Source organism: Pristiophorus japonicus, unplaced genomic scaffold (assembly GCF_044704955.1).
Source record: "Pristiophorus japonicus isolate sPriJap1 unplaced genomic scaffold, sPriJap1.hap1 HAP1_SCAFFOLD_244, whole genome shotgun sequence".
Classification (NCBI taxonomy): domain Eukaryota; kingdom Metazoa; phylum Chordata; class Chondrichthyes; family Pristiophoridae; genus Pristiophorus; species Pristiophorus japonicus.
In genome coordinates, this window is record NW_027252166.1 from 216,438 (window position 1) to 236,634 (window position 20,197).

The 20,197-nt window shown below is 47.9% G+C and overlaps 1 long non-coding RNA gene across 6 annotated transcripts in view; it reads right to left on the reverse strand.

Annotated features, from left to right (window-relative positions):
* Positions 1–17,669, reverse strand: part of LOC139245861 (uncharacterized) — a 33,897-nt gene extending 16,228 nt beyond the window's left edge. Inside the window, exons 1-3 of one of the 6 annotated variants that reach the window (XR_011590136.1) lie at positions 17,586–17,669; positions 16,773–16,905; positions 16,324–16,410 (exon numbers count right to left, since the gene is read on the reverse strand). This is a non-coding gene — a long non-coding RNA (uncharacterized lncRNA). Of the gene's footprint in view, positions 1–16,323; positions 16,411–16,772; positions 16,906–17,129; positions 17,396–17,585 lie in introns of those variants that run through there. The other 5 variants (XR_011590137.1, XR_011590139.1, XR_011590138.1 and 2 more) reach the window with 5 other exon arrangements.
* Between the last annotated feature and the right edge of the window lie 2,528 nt (positions 17,670–20,197).

Sequence of the window (20,197 nt, forward strand, 5' to 3'; positions counted from 1 at the left end):
CCAGGGGACACACATTTCAGTTGTATAAGGATAGATCTAGGTTAGACATCAGGAGGTGGTTCTTTTCCCAGAGAACAGTAGACCTCTGGAACAAGCTGCCCTCTCATGTGGTGGATGCAGACTCACTGAATTCCTTCAAGTAAAAGCTGGATTTGTTTCTGGCTGCAGCGGAGATTAACACTTACAGAAGGTAGGTACTGCAGGGAGTTTAATGGCCAGAGTGATCACCTGGACTAGTTTCCATCACTTAGATGCCTTGGAGAGGAATTTCCCAGATTTATTTTCCCAAATTGTCCTCGTTTTTTTTAAAATCTGTATTTTTGCCTCTCCCAGGAGATCACATGGATTCGGGTGGATTGGAGTGTATACGCTGTGACATATCGCAATTGTGTGGGACAGGCTTGATGGACCGATGGTCTTTACCTGTCCGTCATTTTTCGTATGTATTAAAATGCTTCCTCTACACTGTCCCATCGAACACTACCAGAGCAGGTACAGCACGGCTTAGATACAGAATAAATCTCAGGCCCCGAATTAGAGCCCACAGGCCCCGTGCTGACAGGCCCGGGGGAGTAGGGTCACGGGCCGCCTTCTTGCACAGGGCGGGATCAGGGCGCATGTGCGGCCATCTTGGTTCAGGAACTGAGAGTGGGCGGGGCTTCAGGGTCTCTGTTCCCAACTGGGTCCCAGTGCCCGGGAGATGGAGCATCCTGGGCAACAAACTTTTCATCATCATAGAATCAGAGACTGGTTACAACATGGAAGGAGGCCATTTGGCCCATCGAGCCTATGCCGGCTATCTTCAAGAGCTTCTACGAATCCCACTCTATCTACTCTGTCCAGACCCCTCATGATTTTGAGCACCTCTGTCAAATCTCCTCTCAATCTTCTCTGTTCTGAGAACAACCCCAACTTCTGCAGACGATCCACGTAACTGAAGTTCCTCATCCCTGGAATCATACTCGTAAATCTTTTCTGCACGCTCTCAAAAAGCCTTTGTATACTTACTAAAATGTGGAAGCCAGAATTGCTCCAGTTCAGTCAACAAGCTCCCTGCTGGAGTGGAACTAAACTACAGAACCAGTGGGAACCTATTCAACCTTCATCGTCTACAGGCCAGGTCCAAGACCACCCCAATCTCTGTCGTTGAGCTACCGTACGCGGACAATACCTGTGTCTGCGCACATATAGAGGCTGAACTTCAAGTCATAGTCAACGTATTTAGTGAAGCGTACAAAAGCATGGGCCTTACACTAAACATCTGTAAGTCTGAGGTCCTCCACCAGCCTTTCCTCGCCAAATAGCACTCCCCACTCCACCCACCCCCCACCCTGCAGTCATCAAAATCCATGGCGCGGCCCTGGACAACGTGGACCATTTGCCATACCTCGGGAACCTGTTATCAACATACCAGACATTGACGACAAGATTCAACACCGCCTCCAGTGCAGCCTTCGGCCGTTTGAGGAAAAGAGTGTTTGAAGACCACGCCCTCAAATCTAACACTAAGCTCATGGTCTACAGGCTGTAGTAATACCCACCCTCAGAGACATGGACTATGTACAGTAGACACCTCAAATTGCTGGAGAAATAACACCAACGAGGTCTCCGCAAGATCCTACAAATTCCCTGGGAGGACAGATGCACCAATGTTGGTGTCGTCGGCCAGGCCAACATCCCCAGCATTGAAGCACGGACCACATTTGATCATCTCCACTGCACAGGCCACATTGTTCACATGCCAGACACGAGATACCCAAAGCAAGCACTCTACTCAGAACTTCTTCACAGCAAGCGAGCCAAAGGTGTGGCAGAGGAAATGTTACAGGGACACCCTCAAAACCTCCCTGATAAAGTACAACATCCCCACTGACACCTGGATGTCCCTGGCTAAAGATCGCCCTAAGTGGAGGAAGTTCTTCTGGGAGGGCGCTGAGCACCTCGAGTCTCATCGCCGAGAGCATGCAGAAATCAACCGTAGGCATCAGAAAGAGCGTGCGGCAAACCTGTCCCACCCATCCCTTCCCTCAACGACTATCTATCCCACCTGTGACCGGGACTGTAGCTTCGTATTGGACTGTTCAGCCACCTAAGGACTCATTTTTAGAGTGGAAGCAAGTCTTCCGCAATCTGAGGGACTGCCTATGATGATGATGAACCAGAATTGGACACAACAGTCCAGTTGAGGCCGAACCAGAGTTTTACGTGGGTTCAACATAATATCCACACTCCTGTACTCTATACCTCTATTCATGAAGCCTAGGATCCCGTAAGTCGTTGTAACCACTTTCTCAACCTGTGCTGCCACCTTCAGTGATTGGTGTACACATACTCCTGGGTCTCTCTGTTCACGCCCCCCTTTACAATTGTACCCTTTAGTTTATATTTCCTCTCCTCTTTCTTCCTACCAAAATGTATCATTTTTGAACTTTTCCACGTTAAGTTTGATCTGCCACGTTTGCCCATTCCACCAGCATGTCTGTGTCTTTCTGAAGTCTATCACTACCTCCTCACTGTTCACTGTACTTCCAAGTTTTGTGTGAGCTGTAGATTTGGAAATTGTGCCCTGTACACCCAAGTCTAGGTCATTAATATAGATCAAAAAAAGCAGTGGCACCAGTACCGACCCCTGGGGAACACCACTTCCTCCAGTCTGAAAAACAACCATTCACCACTACTCTGTGTGTATCACTTAGCCACATTCAATCCATGCTCCCACTGTCCCCGTTATTCCATGGGCTTCGATTTTGCTGGTATTGGTAACACGCCTGGGATCACTAAACACAAAACCCAGTCTGTTAATCACTTTCAGCTACTGGACTTAGCATGTACCCCACAGCATCTCTTCGACCTTCAATATGTGAATAGAGCATCACATCTGCAAACCTGGTTTAAGTTCATATCCACTCAGCAAATCTATTTAAGAAATGCCTGCAGGCCAATGAGACACTGTTAAGGTGCCAGTGTGCTGCTGATTTGATTGGCATTTTGCCTGTAATGGACTCTGTATTTTCGTCTCCGTATTTAAGGAAGGATATATCTGCATTGGTGGTAGTTCAGAGAAGGTTCACTCGGTTGATTCCGGAGATTAGGGGGTTGACTTATGAAGATAGCTTGAGTAGGTTGGGCCTAAACACATTGGAGTTCAGAAGAATGAGATGTGATCTTATTAAAATATAAGATAATGAGGGGGCTTGATAGGTGGATGTAGAGAGGATATTTCCAGTTAAACGGGAAACTAAAACTTGGGGACATCGTCTTAGAATAAGGGGCCACCCAATTAAAACTGAGAAGAGAAATTTCTTCTCTGAGGGTTATTAATCTGTGGAATTCTCTGCCAAGGAGAGCTGTGGAGGCTGGGTCTTTGAATATATGTAAGGTGGAAATAGACAGATTTTGAGCGATAAGTGAGTAAAGGATTATGGGGAGTGGGCAGGGAAGTGGAACGGAGTCCATGATCAGATCAGACATGATCTTATTGAATGGTGGAGCAGGCCCGAGGGGCCAAATGGCCTACTCCGGCTCCTTTTTCTTATGTTCTAACTGAACATTTCTCCCAGCGTAACCTTGTCTGTAATTAAATATGTGTCTTTTAATAAGCCTCAGGTCCTTGCTCATGTCTGCTGCAGATTCCAGAGTTGATTCCCGAGTTGAGGGGTTTGACTTATGGTTGAGTAGGTTGAGGAGGTTGGATTAAACATATTGGAGTTCAGAAGAATGAGATCTAAGTGTGGCCCTGAAGGTCAGTGTCCAGGCTAAAATTCTGATCCCCCTGTAAGATCCTCTCCACAGAATGTCCTTTCTCAGCTCCAGTCAGGTGATGCTAAACACTCAGGTGAGAAAGACAAAAATCCACAGCAATGTGTTGAAAGCAAAACTAATGTATGTGTCTATATCCCAAATATTAAACTCCAGTCAATATCAGGAGTTATTAACATCAGCGTTACAGGATTTATAAACCCCAACTGTCAGAATGAACACGATTCAGTCCGGGATGTGAATAATAGCAGAATCCAACCCCTGCGGTCACTTGTGAACTCGCTGATGTCTCAGCAGGTTGCCTGACAGAGAGAATCCCTTGTCACACTCAGAGCAGGTGAACGGTCTCCCCCCACTGTGAACTCGCTGGTGTTTCAGCAGGTGGGATAACTGAGTGAATCCCTTCCCACAGTCGGAGCAGGTGAACGGCCTCTCCCCAGTGTGAACTCGCTGGTGTGTCAGCAAGTGGGATGATAGAAGGAATCCCTTCCCACAATCGGAGCAGGTGAACGGCCTCTCCCCAGTGTGAACTCGCTGGTGTGTCAGCAAGTGGGATGATAGAAGGAATCACTTCCCACAATCGGAGCAGGTGAACGGCCTCTCCCCAGTGTGAACTCGCTGGTGTGTCATCAGTTGCTCTTTGTTTTTAAAACTCTTCTCACATTCAGAACATTTACAAGGTCTCTACTCATTATGAACTCGCTGGTGTGTCAGCCGGTTGGATGATGTATTGAATCCCTTCCCACAGTCGGAGCAGGTGAATGGTCTCTCCCCAGTGTGAACTCGCTGGTATATCAGCAGGTTGGATAAGTGAGTGAATCCCTTCCCACAGTCGGAGCAGGTGAATGGACTCTCCCCAGTGTGAACTCGCCGATGTGTTTCCAGCTGGGATGGGTAGTTGAAAAGTTTCCCACAATCCCCACATTTACACGGTTTCTCCCCAGTGTGACTGCACTTGTGTCTCTCCAGTTTGGATGATCGGCTGAAGCCTTGTCCACACACAGAGCACGTGTACCGTTTCTCCCCACTGTGAACGGTGCCTTCTGCTTCCATGGGCAGAATACCAAAGGGCAATAAACGTTAGTGGGAGTTGTGTACAGACCTCCAAACAGTAGTAGTGATGTTGGGGAGGGCATCAAACATGAAATTAGGGGTGCGTGCAATAAAGGTGCAGCAGTTATAATGGGTGACTTTAATATGCACATAGATTGGGTTAACCAAACTGGAAGCAATATGGTAGAGGAGGATTTCCTGGAGTGCATAAGGGATGGTTTTTTAGACCAATATGTCGAGGAACCAATTAGGGGGGAGGCCATCTTAGACTGGGTGTTGTGTAATGAGAGAGGATTAATTAGCAATCTAATTGTGCGAGGCCCCTTGGGGAAGAGTGACCATAATATGGTGGAATTCTGCATTAGGATGGAGAATGAAACAGTTAATTCAGAGACCATGGTCCAGAACTTAAAGAAGGGTAACTTTGAAGGTATGAGGCGTGACTTGACAAGGATAGATTGGCGAATGATACTGAAGGGGTTGACTGTGGATGGGCAATGGCAGACATTTAGAGACCGCATGGATCAACTACAACAATTGCACATTCCTGTCTGTCGTAAAATTAAAAAAGGGAAGGTGGCTCAACCGTGGCTATCAAGAGAAATCAGACATAGCATTAAAGCCAAGGAAGTGGCATACAAATTGGCCAGAAATAGCAGCGAACCCGGGGACTGGGAGAAATTTAGAACTCAGCAGAGGAGGACAAAGGGTTTGATTAGGGCAGGGAAAATGGAGTACGAGAAGAAGCTTGCAGGGAACATTAAGACGGATTGCAAAAGTTTCTATAGATATGTAAAGAGAAAAAGGTTAGTAAAGACAAACGTAGGTCCCCTGCAGTCAGAATCAGGGGAAGTCATAACGGGGAACAAAGAAATGGCAGACCAATTGAACAAGTACTTTGGTTCGGTATTCACTGAGGAGGACACAAACAACTTTCCGGATACAAAAGGGGTCAGAGGGTCTCGTAAAGAGGAGGAACTGAGGGAAATCCTTATTAGTCGGGAAATTGTGTTGGGGAAATTGATGGGATTGAAGGCCGATAAATCCCCAGGGCCTGATGGACTGCATCCCAGAGTACTTAAGGAGGTGGCCTTGGAAATAGCGGATGCATTGACAGTCATTTTCCAACATTCCATTGACTCTGGATCAGTTCCTATGGAGTGGAGGGTAGCCAATGTAATCCCACTTTTTAAAAAAGGAGGGAGATAGATAACAGGGAATTACAGACCGGTCAGCCTGACATCGGTAGTGGGTAAAATGATGGAATCAATTATTAAGGATATCATAGCAGTGCATTTGGAAAGAGGTAATATGATAGGTCCAAGTCAGCATGGATTTGTGAAAGGGAAATCATACTTGACAAATCTTCTGGAATTTTTTGAGGATGTTTCCAGTAGAGTGGACAAGGGAGAACCAGTTGATGTGGTGTATTTGGACTTTCAGAAGGCTTTCGACAAGGTCCCACACAAGAGATTAATGTGCAAAGTTAAAGCACATGGGATTGGGGGTAGTGTGCTGACATGGATTGAGAACTGGTTGTCAGACAGGAAGCAAAGAGTAGGAGTAAATGGGGACTTTTCAGAATGGCAGGCAGTGACTAGTGGGGTACCGCAAGGTTCTGTGCTGGGGCCCCAGCTGTTTACACTGTACATTAATGATTTAGACGAGGGGATTAAATGTAGTATCTCCAAATTTGCGGATGACACTAAGTTGGGTGGCAGTGTGAGCTGCGAGGAGGATGCTGTGACGCTGCAGAGTGACTGGATAGGTTAGGTGAGTGGACAAATGCATGGCAGATGAAGTATAATGTGGATGAATGTGAGGTTATCCACTTTGGTGGTAAAAACAGAGAGACAGACTATTATCTGAATGGTGACAGATTAGGAAAAGGGGAGGTGCAAAGAGACCTGGGTGTCATGGTACATCAGTCATTGAAGGTTGGCATGCAGGTACAGCAGGCGGTTAAGTAAGCAAATGGCATGTTGGCCTTCATAGCGAGGGGATTTGAGTACAAGGGCAGGGAGGTGTTGCTACAATTGTACAGGGCCTTGGTGAGGCCACACCTGGAGTATTGTGTACAGTTTTGGTCTCCTAACCTGAGGAAGGACATTCTTGCTATTGAGGGAGTGCAGCGAAGGTTCACCAGACTGATTCCCGGGATGGCGGGACTGACCTATCAAGAAAGACTGGATCAACTGGGCTTGTATTCACTGGAGTTCAGAAGAATGAGAGGGGACATCATAGAAACGTTTAAAATTCTGACGGGGTTAGACAGGTTAGATGCAGGAAGAATTTTCCCAATGTTGGGGAAGTCCAGAACCAGGGGACACAGTCTAAGGATAAGGGATAAGTCATTTAGGACCGAGATGAGGAGGAACTTCTTCACCCAGAGAGTGGTGAACCTGTGGAATTCTCTACCACAGAAAGTTGTTGAGGCCAATTCACTAAATATATTCAAAAAGGAGTTCGATGAAGTCCTTACTACTAGGGAAATCAAGGGGTATGGTGAGAAAGCAGGAATGGGGTACTGAAGTTGCATGTTCAGCCATGAACTCATTGAATGGCGGTGCAGGCTAGAAGGGCCGAATGGCCTGCTCCTGCACCTATTTTCTATGTTTCTATGGTCAAAAGCTGATGATATTCCAGTCCCGATGTACCGAGTGACTGTCAGATCTTGAGGTGATGTTTGGTTTGAGCTTCCAGTCTACAAATCCTCCCCTTTTAACACCCTGTAAAGTGAATTTCAAACAGGAAAAGTGAGTGAGAGAGAGAACCCACAAAAACACAAAGGCAGGTTGTGAAATTGAGCTTAATGAGTCTGTTCATTTGTGGGGCCGGCACCAGAAAAAAGTGACCATGAAAGCTGCCGGATTGTCGTAAAAACACATCTGGGTCACTGCTGTCCTTCAGGGAATGGAACCCACCTCCCTCGACAGGCCCACATGGGAAATTGTTGTTCCCACTGGGCCCAGAGGTACTGGGGGTGAAACCTAGCAGCTTCTCCCCGCTCTCCATCTAGCTCAAACTGATGTAACAAACAGACCCACACAGGAGGCCAGTGAGTGACTTCCACATCCAGCGCCCCCTGATACAGAGCGGCTGGGAATTGCTGGGCCTGCTGTCTAAATGTAAGTTGTTGTTTTCCTGTTGTGGTGGAGGTGCTGCCCCCGGGGTTGCTGCTGCTGGGGCCAGTGGCTCTGACTGAGGGCCTGAGAGACGCACTCGCTGTTGCCCGGGGACCGAGAGCCACAATCGGTGTTGCCCGGGGACTGAGAGCCGCACTCGCTGTTGCCCGGGGACCGAGAGCCACACTCGGTGTTGCCCGGGGACCGAGAGCCACACTCGGTGTTGCCCGGGGAATGGGAGCCGCACTCGGTGTTGCCCGGGGGCTGAGAGCCACACTCGGTGTTGCCCGGGGACTGAGAGCCACACTCGGTGTTGCCCGGGGACTGAGAGCCGCACTCGGTGTTGCCCGGGGACTGAGAGCCACACTCGGTGTTGCCCGGGGACTGAGAGCCGCACTCGGTGTTGCCCGGGGACTGAGAGCCACACTCGGTGTTGCCCGGGGACTGAGAGTCACACTCGGTGTTGCCCGGGGACCGAGACCCGCACTCGGTGTTGCCCGGGGACTGAGAGCCGCACTTGGTGTTGCCCGGGGACCGAGACCCGCACTCGGTGTTGCCCGGGGACTGAGAGCCACACTTGGTGTTGCCCGGGGACCGAGACCCGCACTCGGTGTTGCCCGGGGACTGAGAGCCACACTTGGTGTTGCCCGGGGACCGAGAGCCACACGCGTTGTTGCCCAGGGATTGAGAGTCACACTCGGTGTTGCCCAGGGACGGAGAGCCAAACTCGGTGTTGCCCGGGGACTGAGAGCCTCACTCGGTGTTGCCCGGGGACTTAGAGCCTCACTCGGTGTTGCCCGGGGACTTAGAGCCGCACTCGGTGTTGCCGGGGGACTGAGAGCCACACTCGGTGTTGCCCGGGGACTGAGAGCCACACTCGGTGTTGCCCGGGGACCGAGAGCCACACTCGGTGTTGCCCGGGGACTGAGAGCCACACTCGGTGTTGCCCGGGGAAAATGAGCCACACTCGGTGTTGCCCGGGGACTGAGAGCCGCACTCGGTGTTGCCCGGGGACTGAGAGCCGCACTCGGTGTTGCCCGGGGACCGAGAGCCAAACTCGGTGTTGCCCGGGGACCGAGAGCCTCACTCGGTGTTGCCCGGGGACTGAGAGCCGCACTCGGTGTTGCCCGGGGACTGAGAGCCGCACTCGGTGTTGCCCGGGGACTGAGAGCCACACTCGGTGTTGCCCAGGGACTGAGAGCCACACTCGGTGTTGCCCGGGGACTGAGAGCCAAACTCGGTGTTGCCCAGGGACTGAGAGCCACACTCGGTGTTGCCCGGGGACTGAGAGCCAAACTCGGTGTTGCCCGGGGACTGAGAGCCTCACTCGGTGTTGCCCGGGGACTGAGAGCCGCACTCGGTGTTGCCCGGGGACTGAGAGCCACACTCGGTGTTGCCCAGGGACTGAGAGCCACACTCGGTGTTGCCCGGGGACTGAGAGCCACACTCGGTGTTGCCCGGGGACGGAGAGCCAAACTCGGTGTTGCCCGGGGACTGAGAGCCTCACTCGGTGTTGCCCGGGGACTGAGAGCCGCACTCGGTGTTGCCCGGGGACTGAGAGCCGCACTCGGTGTTGCCCGGGGACTGAGAGCCGCACTCGGTGTTGCCCAGGGACTGAGAGCCACACTCGGTGTTGCCCGGGGACTGAGAGCCAAACTCGGTGTTGCCCGGGGACTGAGAGCCGCACTCGGTGTTGCCCGGGGACTGAGAGCCACACTCGGTGTTGCCCAGGGACTGAGAGCCACACTCGGTGTTGCCCGGGGACTGAGAGCCAAACTCGGTGTTGCCCAGGGACTGAGAGCCACACTCGGTGTTGCCCGGGGACTGAGAGCCAAACTCGGTGTTGCCCGGGGACTGAGAGCCTCACTCGGTGTTGCCCGGGGACTGAGAGCCGCACTCGGTGTTGCCCGGGGACTGAGAGCCACACTCGGTGTTGCCCAGGGACTGAGAGCCACACTCGGTGTTGCCCGGGGACTGAGAGCCACACTCGGTGTTGCCCGGGGACTGAGAGCCACACTCGGTGTTGCCCGGGGACTGAGAGCCACACTCGGTGTTGCCCGGGGACTGAGAGCCACACTCGGTGTTGCCCGGGGAAAATTAGCCACACTCGGTGTTGCCCGGGGACTGAGAGTCACACTCGGTGTTGCCCGGGGAAAATTAGCCACACTCGGTGTTGCCCAGGGACTGAGAGCCACACTCGGTGTTGCCCGGGGAAAATTAGCCACACTCGGTGTTGCCCGGGGACTGAGAGTCACACTTGGTGTTGACCGGGGACTTAGAGCCACACTCGGTGTTGCCCGGGGTCTGAGAGCCACACTCGGTGTTGCCCGGGGACTGAGAGCCACACTCGGTGTTGCCCGGGGACTGAGAGCCACACTCGGTGCTGCCCGGGGACTGAGAGCCACACTCGGTGTTGCCCGGGGTCTGAGAGCCACACTCGGTGTTGCCCGGGGACTGAGAGCCGCACTCAGTTAAAAATGAGGCAGACAAAAAGCAGGAAACTATAGACCAGTTAGCCTAACATCTGTGGTTGGGAAAATGTTGAAGAGTTCATTCTTAAAGAAGCATTAGCACGACATTTGGAAAAGCATAATTCGGTCAGGCAGTCAGCATGGATTTATGAAGGGGAAGTTAAGTTTGACAAATTTGCTGGAAGTCTTTGAGCATGTAATGAACAGGGTGGATAAAGTGAGTGTGGTGTATATGGATTTCCGGAAGGCATTTGACAAGGTGCCACATAAAAGGTTACTGCACAAGATAAAAGTTCACGGGCTGGGGGTAATATATTAGCATGGATAGAGGATTGTCTAACTAACAGACAACAAAGATTCGGGATAAATGTTAATTCTTGGGTTGGCAATCAGTAACTAGTGGGGTGCCGCAGGGATCAGTGCTGGGACCCCAACTATTTACAATCTATATTAACGACTTGGAAGAAGGGACTGACTGTAACGTAGCCGAGTTTTCTGGCGATATAAAGATGGGAGGAAAAGCAATGTGTGAGGAGGACACAAATAATCTGTAAAAGGACACAGATAGACTAAGTGAGTGGGCAAAAATTTGGCAGATGGAGTATAATGTTGGGAAGTGTGAGGTCATGCACTATGGCAGAAAAAAAATCAAAGAGCAAGTTATTATTTAAATGGGGAAAGATTACAAAGTGCTGCAGTACGGCGGGACTTGGGGGTACTTGTGTATGAAACACAAAAGGATAGTATGCAGGTACAGCAAGTGATCAGGAAGGTCAACTGAATCTTGGCCTTTATTGCAAATGGAATGGAGTATAAAAGCAGGGAAGTCTTGCTACAGTTACACAAGTTATTGGTGAGGCCACACCTGGAGTACTGCGTGCAGTTTTGGTTTCTATATTTATGAAAGGATATACTTGCTTTGGAGGAAGTTGAGAGAAGGTTCACTCGGTTGATTCCGGTGATGAGGGGTTGACTTATGAGAAAAGGTTGAGGAGGTTGGGCCTCTACTCATTGAATTCAGAAGAATGAATGAGAGGTGATTTACCAAAACGTATAAGATAATGAGGCAGCTTGACAAGGTGGCAGCAGAGAGGATGTTTTCACTGATCGGGGAGAATAGAACTAGGGTAATAATCTTGGAATAAGGGGCCCCCATTTAAAACTGAGGTGAGGAGGAATTTTTACTCAGAGGGTTGTAATGCTGTGGATTTCGCTGCCTCAGAGAGCTGTGGAAGCTGGGACATTGAATATATTTAAGACAGAGATAGACATTGTCTTAACCGATAAGGGAATAAGGGGTTATGGGGAGCGGGCAGGGAAGAGGACCTGGGTCCATGATTGGATCAGCCATGATCATATTAAATGGTGGAACAGGCTCGGGGGGCCGTATGGCTACTCCTGCCCCTATTTCTTATGTTCTTATTTTCTTATATAGTGGGTGCCTGGTGTGGGAGTGTGGATTTGACTCTGTATCTGTCCATCTCTGGTATGTGGATGAGGGTTTTACTCTGCATGTTAGTTTCTGATACGAGAGGTGGATTTTATCCTGTACCTGTCAATTTCTGGTAATTGCCTTTGGGTTTCATTCTGTATCAAAAAGGGCCACATTACAACATAATTCTTCAAGGACAAAGATTGTTAAAAAAACAAGCCTGAAGGCTCTGAGTCTCAAAGCGAGGATCATTCGTAATAAGGTGGACGAATTAACTGCACGGATAGCTGTTAACGGATATGATGTAATTGGGATTACTGAGACATGGCTCCAGGGTAACCAAGGCTGGGAACATAACATCCAGGGGAATTCAATATTCAGAAAGGATAGCCAGAAAGGAAAAGGAAGTGGGGTAGTGTTAATGGTTAAAGAGGAGGTTAATGCAATAGTAAGGAAGGACATTGGCTGGGATGATGTGGAACCTATATGGGTCGAGCTGCGAAACACCAAAGGGCAGAAAACGTTAGTTGGGGTTGTGTACAGACCACCAAACAGTAGTAGGGAGGTTGGGGATGGCATCAAACAGGAAATTAGGGATGCGTGCAATAAGGATAATGCAGTTATCATGGGTGACCTTAACCTAGATATTGATTGGGCTAACCAAACTTGTAGCAATACTGTGGAGGAGGATTTTCTGGAGTGTATAAGGGATGGTTTTCTAGACCAATATGTCGAGGAACCAACTGGAGAGCTGGCCATCCTAGACTGGGTCTTGTGCAACGAGAGAGGATTAATTAGCAATCTGGTCATGCGTGGCCCCTTGGGGAAGAGTGTCCATAATATGGTAGAATTCTTCATTAAGCTGGAGAGTGACACTGTTAACTCAGAGACTAGGGTCCTGAACTTAAAGGAAACTTCAATGGTATGAGACATGATTTGGCTAGGATTATCTGACGAATGATACTTAAAAGGTTGACGGTGGATAGGCAATGGCAGACATTTAAAGATCACATGGATGAATTACAACTACTGTACATCCCTGTCTGGCATAAAAATAAAACCGAAAAGGTGGCTCAACCGTGGCTAACAAGGAAAATTAGGGACAGTGTTCAATCCAAGGAAGAGGCATATAAATTGGCCAGAAAACACAGCAAACCTGAGGACTGGGAGAAATTTAGAATTCAGCAGAGGAGGACTAAGGGTCTAATTAGGAGGTGGAAAATAGACTATGAGAGTAAGCTTGCAGGGAACATTAAAAACTGACTGCAAAAGCTTCAAGAGGTATGTGAAGAGAAAAAGATTAACGAAGACAAACGTGGTCCCTTGCAGTCAGAATCAGGTGAATTCATAATAGGGAACAAGGAAATGGCAGACCAATTGAACAAATACTTTGGTTCTGTCTTCACTCAGGAAGACACGAATAACCTCCCGAGGATCTAGCGGGAAGGAGGAACTGAGGGAAATCCTTATTAGTCAGGAAATGTTTGCAGGAAACTGATGGGACTGAAGGCCGATAAATCCCCAGGGTCTGATAGACTGAGTAGTTAAAGAAGTGGCCCTAGAAATAGTAGATGCATTAGTGGTCATTTTCCAGAATTCCATGGACTATGGATCAGTATCTATAGATTGGAGGGTAGCAAATGTAACCCCACTTTTTAAACAAAAGGAGGGGGAGAGAAAACAGGGAATTATAGACCGGTTAGCCTGACATCGGTGGTGGGGAAAATGCTGAAATCAATTATTAAAGATGTAATAGCAGATCATTTGGAAAGCAGTGACAGGATTGGTCCATGTCAGCTTGGATTTATGAAAGGGAAATCATGCTTGACAAATCTTCTAGAGTTTTTTGAGGATGTAACTAGTAGAGTGGATAAGGGAGAATCAGTGGATGTGATGTATTTGGAATTTCAAAAAACTTTTGACAAGGTCCCACACAAGAGATTAGCGTGCAAAATTAAAGCACATGGTATTGGGAGTAATGTATTGACGTGGATAGAGAACCGGTTGGCAGACAGGAAGCAAAGAGTAGGAATAAACAGGTCTTTTTCAGAATGGCAGGCAGTGACTAGTGCGGTGCCGCAAGGTTCAGTGCTGGGATCCCATATATTTACAATATATATTAATGATTTAGATGATGGAATAGAAGGTAATATCTCCAAGTTTGCAGATGATACTAAGCTGGGTGGCAGTGTGAGCTGTGAGTAGGATGCTCAGAGGCTGCAAGGTGACTTGGACAGGTTAGGTGAATGGGCAAATGCATGGCAGATGCAGTATAATGTGGATAAATTGAGGTTATCCACTTTGGTGGCAAAAACAGGAAGGCAGATTATTATCTGAATGGTGACAGATTAGTAAAATGGGAGGTGCAAAGAGATCTGGGTGTCATGGTACATCAGTCACTGAAGGTAGGCATGCAGTAAAGAAAACAACTGGCATTCTGGCCTTCATAGCAAGAGGATTTGAGTATAGGAGTAGGGAAGTCTTACTACAGTTGTACAGGGCCTTGGTGAGACCACACCTTGAGTACTGTGTGCAGGTTTGATGTCTTAATCTGAGCAAGGACATTCTTGCTGTTGAGGGAGTGCAGCGAAAGTTCACCAGACTGATTCCCGGGATGGCAGGTCTGACATATGACGAAAGACTGGATCGGCTAGGCTAACACTCACTGGAATTTAGAAGAATGAGAGGGGATCTCATAGAAACATATAAAACTATGACAGGACTGGACAGGTTAGATGCAGGAGAATGTTCTCGATGTTGGGGAAGTCCAGAATCAGGGGTCACAGTCTCAGGATAAGGGGTAAGCCATATCGGACTGAATTGAGGAGAAACTTTTTCACCCAGAGAGTGGTAAACCTGTGCAATTCTCTACCACAGAAAGTTGTGGAGCCCAGTTCGTTGGATATATTCAAGAGGGAGTTAGATGAGGTCTTTACGGCTAAGGGGATCAGGGGGTATGGAAAGAAAGCGGGAGTGGGGTACTGAAGCTGCATGATCAGCCATGATCATATTGAATGGCAGTGCAGGCTCGAAGGGCTGAATGGCCTGCTCCTGCACCTATTTTCTATGTTTCTATATTTCTTTCCATTCCTGGTGTGTGAGTGTGTGTTCTGTGCTGTATCTGTCCATCTCTGTTATGTGAATGTGAGCTCTACTCCATACCCGGCATTCTCCAGTATGTTGGTATTGTTTTACTGTGTACCACCAATTCCTGATAGAGTATTGGTTTTACTTTCCAACTGTCAATTTGTGTTATGGAGGTGAGTTTTATGCTGAATCTGTCGGTCCTGGTAATTGAATCTGAGTTTTACTCTGTATCGAGCTGCCTCTGGTATGTGAGTGTGGGCCTTTCTCTGTATCTCTCCATTTCTGTTATAGGAGCCTGGGTTTTATTCTGTACCCATCAAGCTCTGATATGTGATTGTGGGCCTTACTCTATAACTGCCTGTTTCTGTTTAATTATGAGTGGACTTTCCTTTGTACCTGTCAGTTTCTGGAATGAAAGAGAGTTCTTTACCCTGTACCTGTCAATTACTGGTTCGTGAGTATGGGCATGTCACTGTATGTCCATTTATGTTATGGGAATATGGATTTTAACATGTGAGCCTCTGATATGTGAGTGTGGGTTTTATACTGTATCTCTCAGTCTCTGATATGCAAGTGTGTGTATTTTTCTGTAACTGTCAGGTTTTGGTGTGTGTTGAGGTTTAATCTGTGCCTCTCAGTTTCTGCGATGGTAGTCTGGGTTTAATCTGTATTTGCCAGTCTCTGGTATGTGAACGTGATAATCAATTTAACTTTTTAAACCTGTATTTCTCTGATATGTTAGTGAAGATTTTGCCTTCCACGTGTCATTTTTCAGATGTGTGTGTGTGGGTTTTACTCTGCCCCGATCAGTTTCTGCGATGTAAGTAACAATTTTACTTACTGTCTTTCAGTTTTCCGACATGTGCACATGGGATTTACACTTTACCTGTCACTCTCTGGTATGTAAGTGGGGATTTTATTCTGTTACTGTCACTTTCATATATGTGGGTGTGTGTTGTATACTGTATCTGTCAGTCTGTGGTACGGGAATGTAGGTTTTATTCTGCACCTGTCATCTTCTGGTATGTTCGGCGGGTTAAATACTGAATCCGTCAGATTCTGAAACATGAATATGGCTTTTGCTCTGTACCCGTCAGCTTCTGATATGCGAGTGTGGTTTATACTTTCTGTTTGACATTTTTTCTGATAGATGATTGTGTTTTATTCTCTACCTGCCAGTTTCTGGCAAGTGAGTGTGTGTGTTTAATGTACCTGTCAGTGGGATCTGTTTCAATGGTGAAACAGCATCTGATTCTACTGCTCCATGTGGCTGTAAGATTCACAATGTAACTCTGTCACTTCGGATCACTGTGGGACTGACAGCTTCTGCTGTCTGTGACAATAGGATTGAGGCCAGTTCTGTGTGTCTGCGCTCTGTGAGTGATAATCTACTTACTGTGTGTGAGAAGGAGCTGCCTGCACTGTTCCTTGTATTCTGGGTGGAGGAAAGATCACATTTGTTCTGGCTGGTTGAAGAATTTTGCTGTGAGAATAATAATACGAGAACATTATTAGTTCCAAGATATGGATTCGAGGGACAATACGATGTATCTGAGGGAGTGACAATGTAGCTCGCGATCATCAGCAACACGGTTCTGTGGAACTCAGTTCACCGAAATATAACGCGTCTTTAAAATATCTTCTCCCACTCTCCTCTCCTGGTACCTGCAATAGATGCACTTTGTGAAATTCCCCACATCCTCACTGTCAGACTGTGTTTCCACTGCTCACTGCCCAAGAACAGACACGGTGAGATTGGAACTGAATCAGGAACATTCACTACTGATTTGGGGAAAGAAAGCAGCAATGATTTGAAAGAGCGAGGTGGTTTACTTTCTCTGTTACCTTACACTGTCCACACACAGCCCGAGAATGGCCTCTCCCTTCCCTCGCTCACGTCATGTCCCGGAACGAGTTCCTGCTCCACTCTGCCTCTTACACACAGCCCCCGAGGGAACTAAACCAGGAACGTTCACTCCTGGTGTGGAGAGAGAAAGCAGCAGGTTATAAATAGCGGATTCTGACCATTCTGTCTCCCTTACCCTGGACACACACTGTCCACACACAGCCCGAGAATGGCCTCTCCCTTCCCCCACTCACGCCACGCACTGAGACTGGTTCTTTGTCCACTCTGCCCCTTACACACAGCCCCCGACTCCCCCTGAACTCCCCCCGGACTCAATGCTGATCTCTGAGCCTTACCCTGGGGTCGTGGTGTCTCCAATCCCGGCTGTTTTAAACCATCTTCTTCCACTCACTGAGTGAATGGTGATCCCAGGCAGGGCTGGGGCAGGGGAGGGTGCATGTGCTATTCTGCTCACTGGGAATGACACAGGGGGTGGGCTGAACCGCGCATGCGCAGCTCTCTGTATTAATTCAATCTGTAAAATCCAATTTACTTTTATCAGAATCTGAGCAAAGGAACTCAGCTGTTCCTTTACCAAGATGGCCGCGCATGCGCTTTGCTGATCACTGAACCAAGATGGCGGAGGACTGACCCTGCCTTCCTGTACAAAGATGGCCGCCGTTACCCGGGGCTTGTGACCGGGAGAAAGCCTCGAGGCTGCAGCCGCCGATATTCCGGTTGTTATTCCGGGCTTCTGGCGGGCACCGGTTGTTTATGATGCCTCCCCGGCTCCCTGCTGCTCCATTACTCACCTCCGCCCCGCGGAGATTGGACGGTTTTGCGGAACAGATGTTCACCATGTCCTTTCCGCCATTACACGCACCGCGCATGCTCCAAACACAGCTCGGTCTCGCACCTGCGCACTGGGCCCCTGTAGTCTGGGCTCGGCACGTCCTCTGTCGCGGGGATTGCTGGGTAAATAGGAATGCAACGTCATGACTGGGACAGGATTTCCTGGGCCCCCATTGGGCACTGAACATGTTCATTCTGGCCCTCAGTCATTGTTCCTGCTGCTCTGTATAACCCTGTCCCTGAGCTGGACAGTAATGTTCTGTCTCAGGATTGTTTCAAACACCCTGTGTCCAATATTGGATTTCTCCATAAAAATAGACTCATTAATGTTCCCGTCCCTTCCATTTTGGTCCTTTTCTTACTCTAGATTATTTCACTTCTCACGCAATTCATCTTTTGCCACATCAAATCCCAAACTTGTTTCATTTGAGTATCCGGCTTGTGGGTGTCATGGACTGAATCGGCGTGTCTCACTTTACACTCATTTGACGTTCCTTTCAACCAACCCTTGAAAGAACTAAAGGCTTAAGACTGTAAATCTGTTATTTTCTGTATTGTTTAACGATTGTTGGATGCGGTTAATAGATCTCCACACATACTGCATGTGATCAACATTGAAATGTTCTAATCTTTGTAATTGTCTTTGCTAATTTTGATGGGTTAGTTGATTATAATTACTTGTTACTAACATACCTTGCAGTAATGTTTGCATCAACATAATTGTTAATTACTTCCTTTATAAGCTCTTTATCTTCCCCACTGACCTTTGTTACCTCTTGTGGGGGAATCCAGAACTAGGTCGCATAGTCTGAGAATAAGAGGTCGCCCATTTAAAACCGAAATGAGGAGGAATTTCTTCTCTCAGAGAGTCGTGAATCTTTGAAATTCTCTGCCCCAGAGTGCAATGGAGGCTGGATATTGAATATATCTCATTTTGAGGGACCGCATATGAGGGATATTTAAGTTGCAGATGTACTAATTTTTGTAAGATAGGGGAGTCAAGGGTTATGGGGAGAGGGCAGGGAAGTCGAATTGAAGCCAAGATCATATAAGCCATGAACTTATTGAATTTTCTTATGTTCTTAGCCTTGGTTAGGGAATGGGTTTAGATGTAGGTTTAGCGGTTAGTAGGTGTGGTTTATGGTTAATTTTTAGGACTGGAATTAGTGATTGGGATAGTCAGTAGGATATTCGGCTTAGGATATAGTGATTAACTTAGAAAGCACTTTTGGCAATATAAGTGTCACTGGACGTGCCTTTTTGCATTTCATGTTTTTAACCTCACACAGACAAGTCACTAAACAGCCTCACAATGTGTTCACTCAAGGAATCTTCTTTCCTGTGCAAGCCTCATTTCCTCTGTTCTTTCACATCTCTACATTTCTCACGGAAAATTAATTAGTGACATTAGATTTGGGGATGTTGGACAAGAACAGATGGATATAGTTGTTGTGCTGGTTACATCTAATCATCCATCTGCCTGAAAAGGGCTTCTGACAATCTGTCACCATACCCCACTGGTCACCGTCTGATTCCACCATCATATCTTCATTCATTACCCACCTTTCACCCTAACTAGAGCTGGTTTCACCTGCATGACCATTCCCCATACAGATGCTCTCCAATTACCGAGCAGAGCATAAACACCGGCATGCACTGGATAATGCGAATGGTCCATTTCTGTGCCGTATATCCTATGTAATGTTGTAGTCTCAGTGTAAGTGCTCCCTGGATTTGATGTCTCAGTGTTATTGGTCCCTGGATTTGTTGTCACGGTATTAGTAATCCCTCAATTTGGTGTCACGATGTAATTCATCCTGGATTTGATGTCTCATTGTAACTGGTCCCTCAGTGTAAGAAGTCCCTGGATTTGATGCATCAGTGTAAGTCGTCCCTGGATTTGGAGTCACAATGTGTGTAGTCCCTGCATTTGGAGTCACAGTGTAAGTCGTCGCTGGATTTGGAGTCACAATGTATGTAGTCCCTGGATTTGGAGTCAGAGTGTATATAGTCCCTGGGTTTGGAGTCACAGTGTAAGTCGTCCCTGGATTTGGTGTCACAATGTATGTGGTCCCTGGATTTGGAGTCACAATGTATGTAGTCCCTGGATTTGGAGTCACAATGTATGTAGTCCCTGGATTTGGAGTCAGAGTGTATATAGTCCCTGGATTTGGAGTCACAGTGTAAGTCGTCCCTGGATTTGGTGTCACAATGTATGTGGTCCCTGGATTTGGAGTTACAATGTATGTAGTCCCTGGATTTGGAGTCACAATGTATGTCGTCCCTGGATTTGGAGTCACAGTGCATGTGGTCCCTGGATTTGGTATCACAATGTATGTGGTCCCTGGATTTGGAGTCACAATGTATGTGGTCCCTGGATGTGGAGTCACAGTGTATGTGGTCCCTGGATGTGGAGTCACAGTGTATGTGGTCCCTGGATTTGGTATCACAATGTATGTGGTCCCTGGATTTGGAGTCACAATGTATGTGGTCCCTGGATGTGGAGTCACAGTGTATGTGGTCCCTGGATGTGGAGTCACAGTGTAAGTCGTCCGTGGATTTGGATTCACAA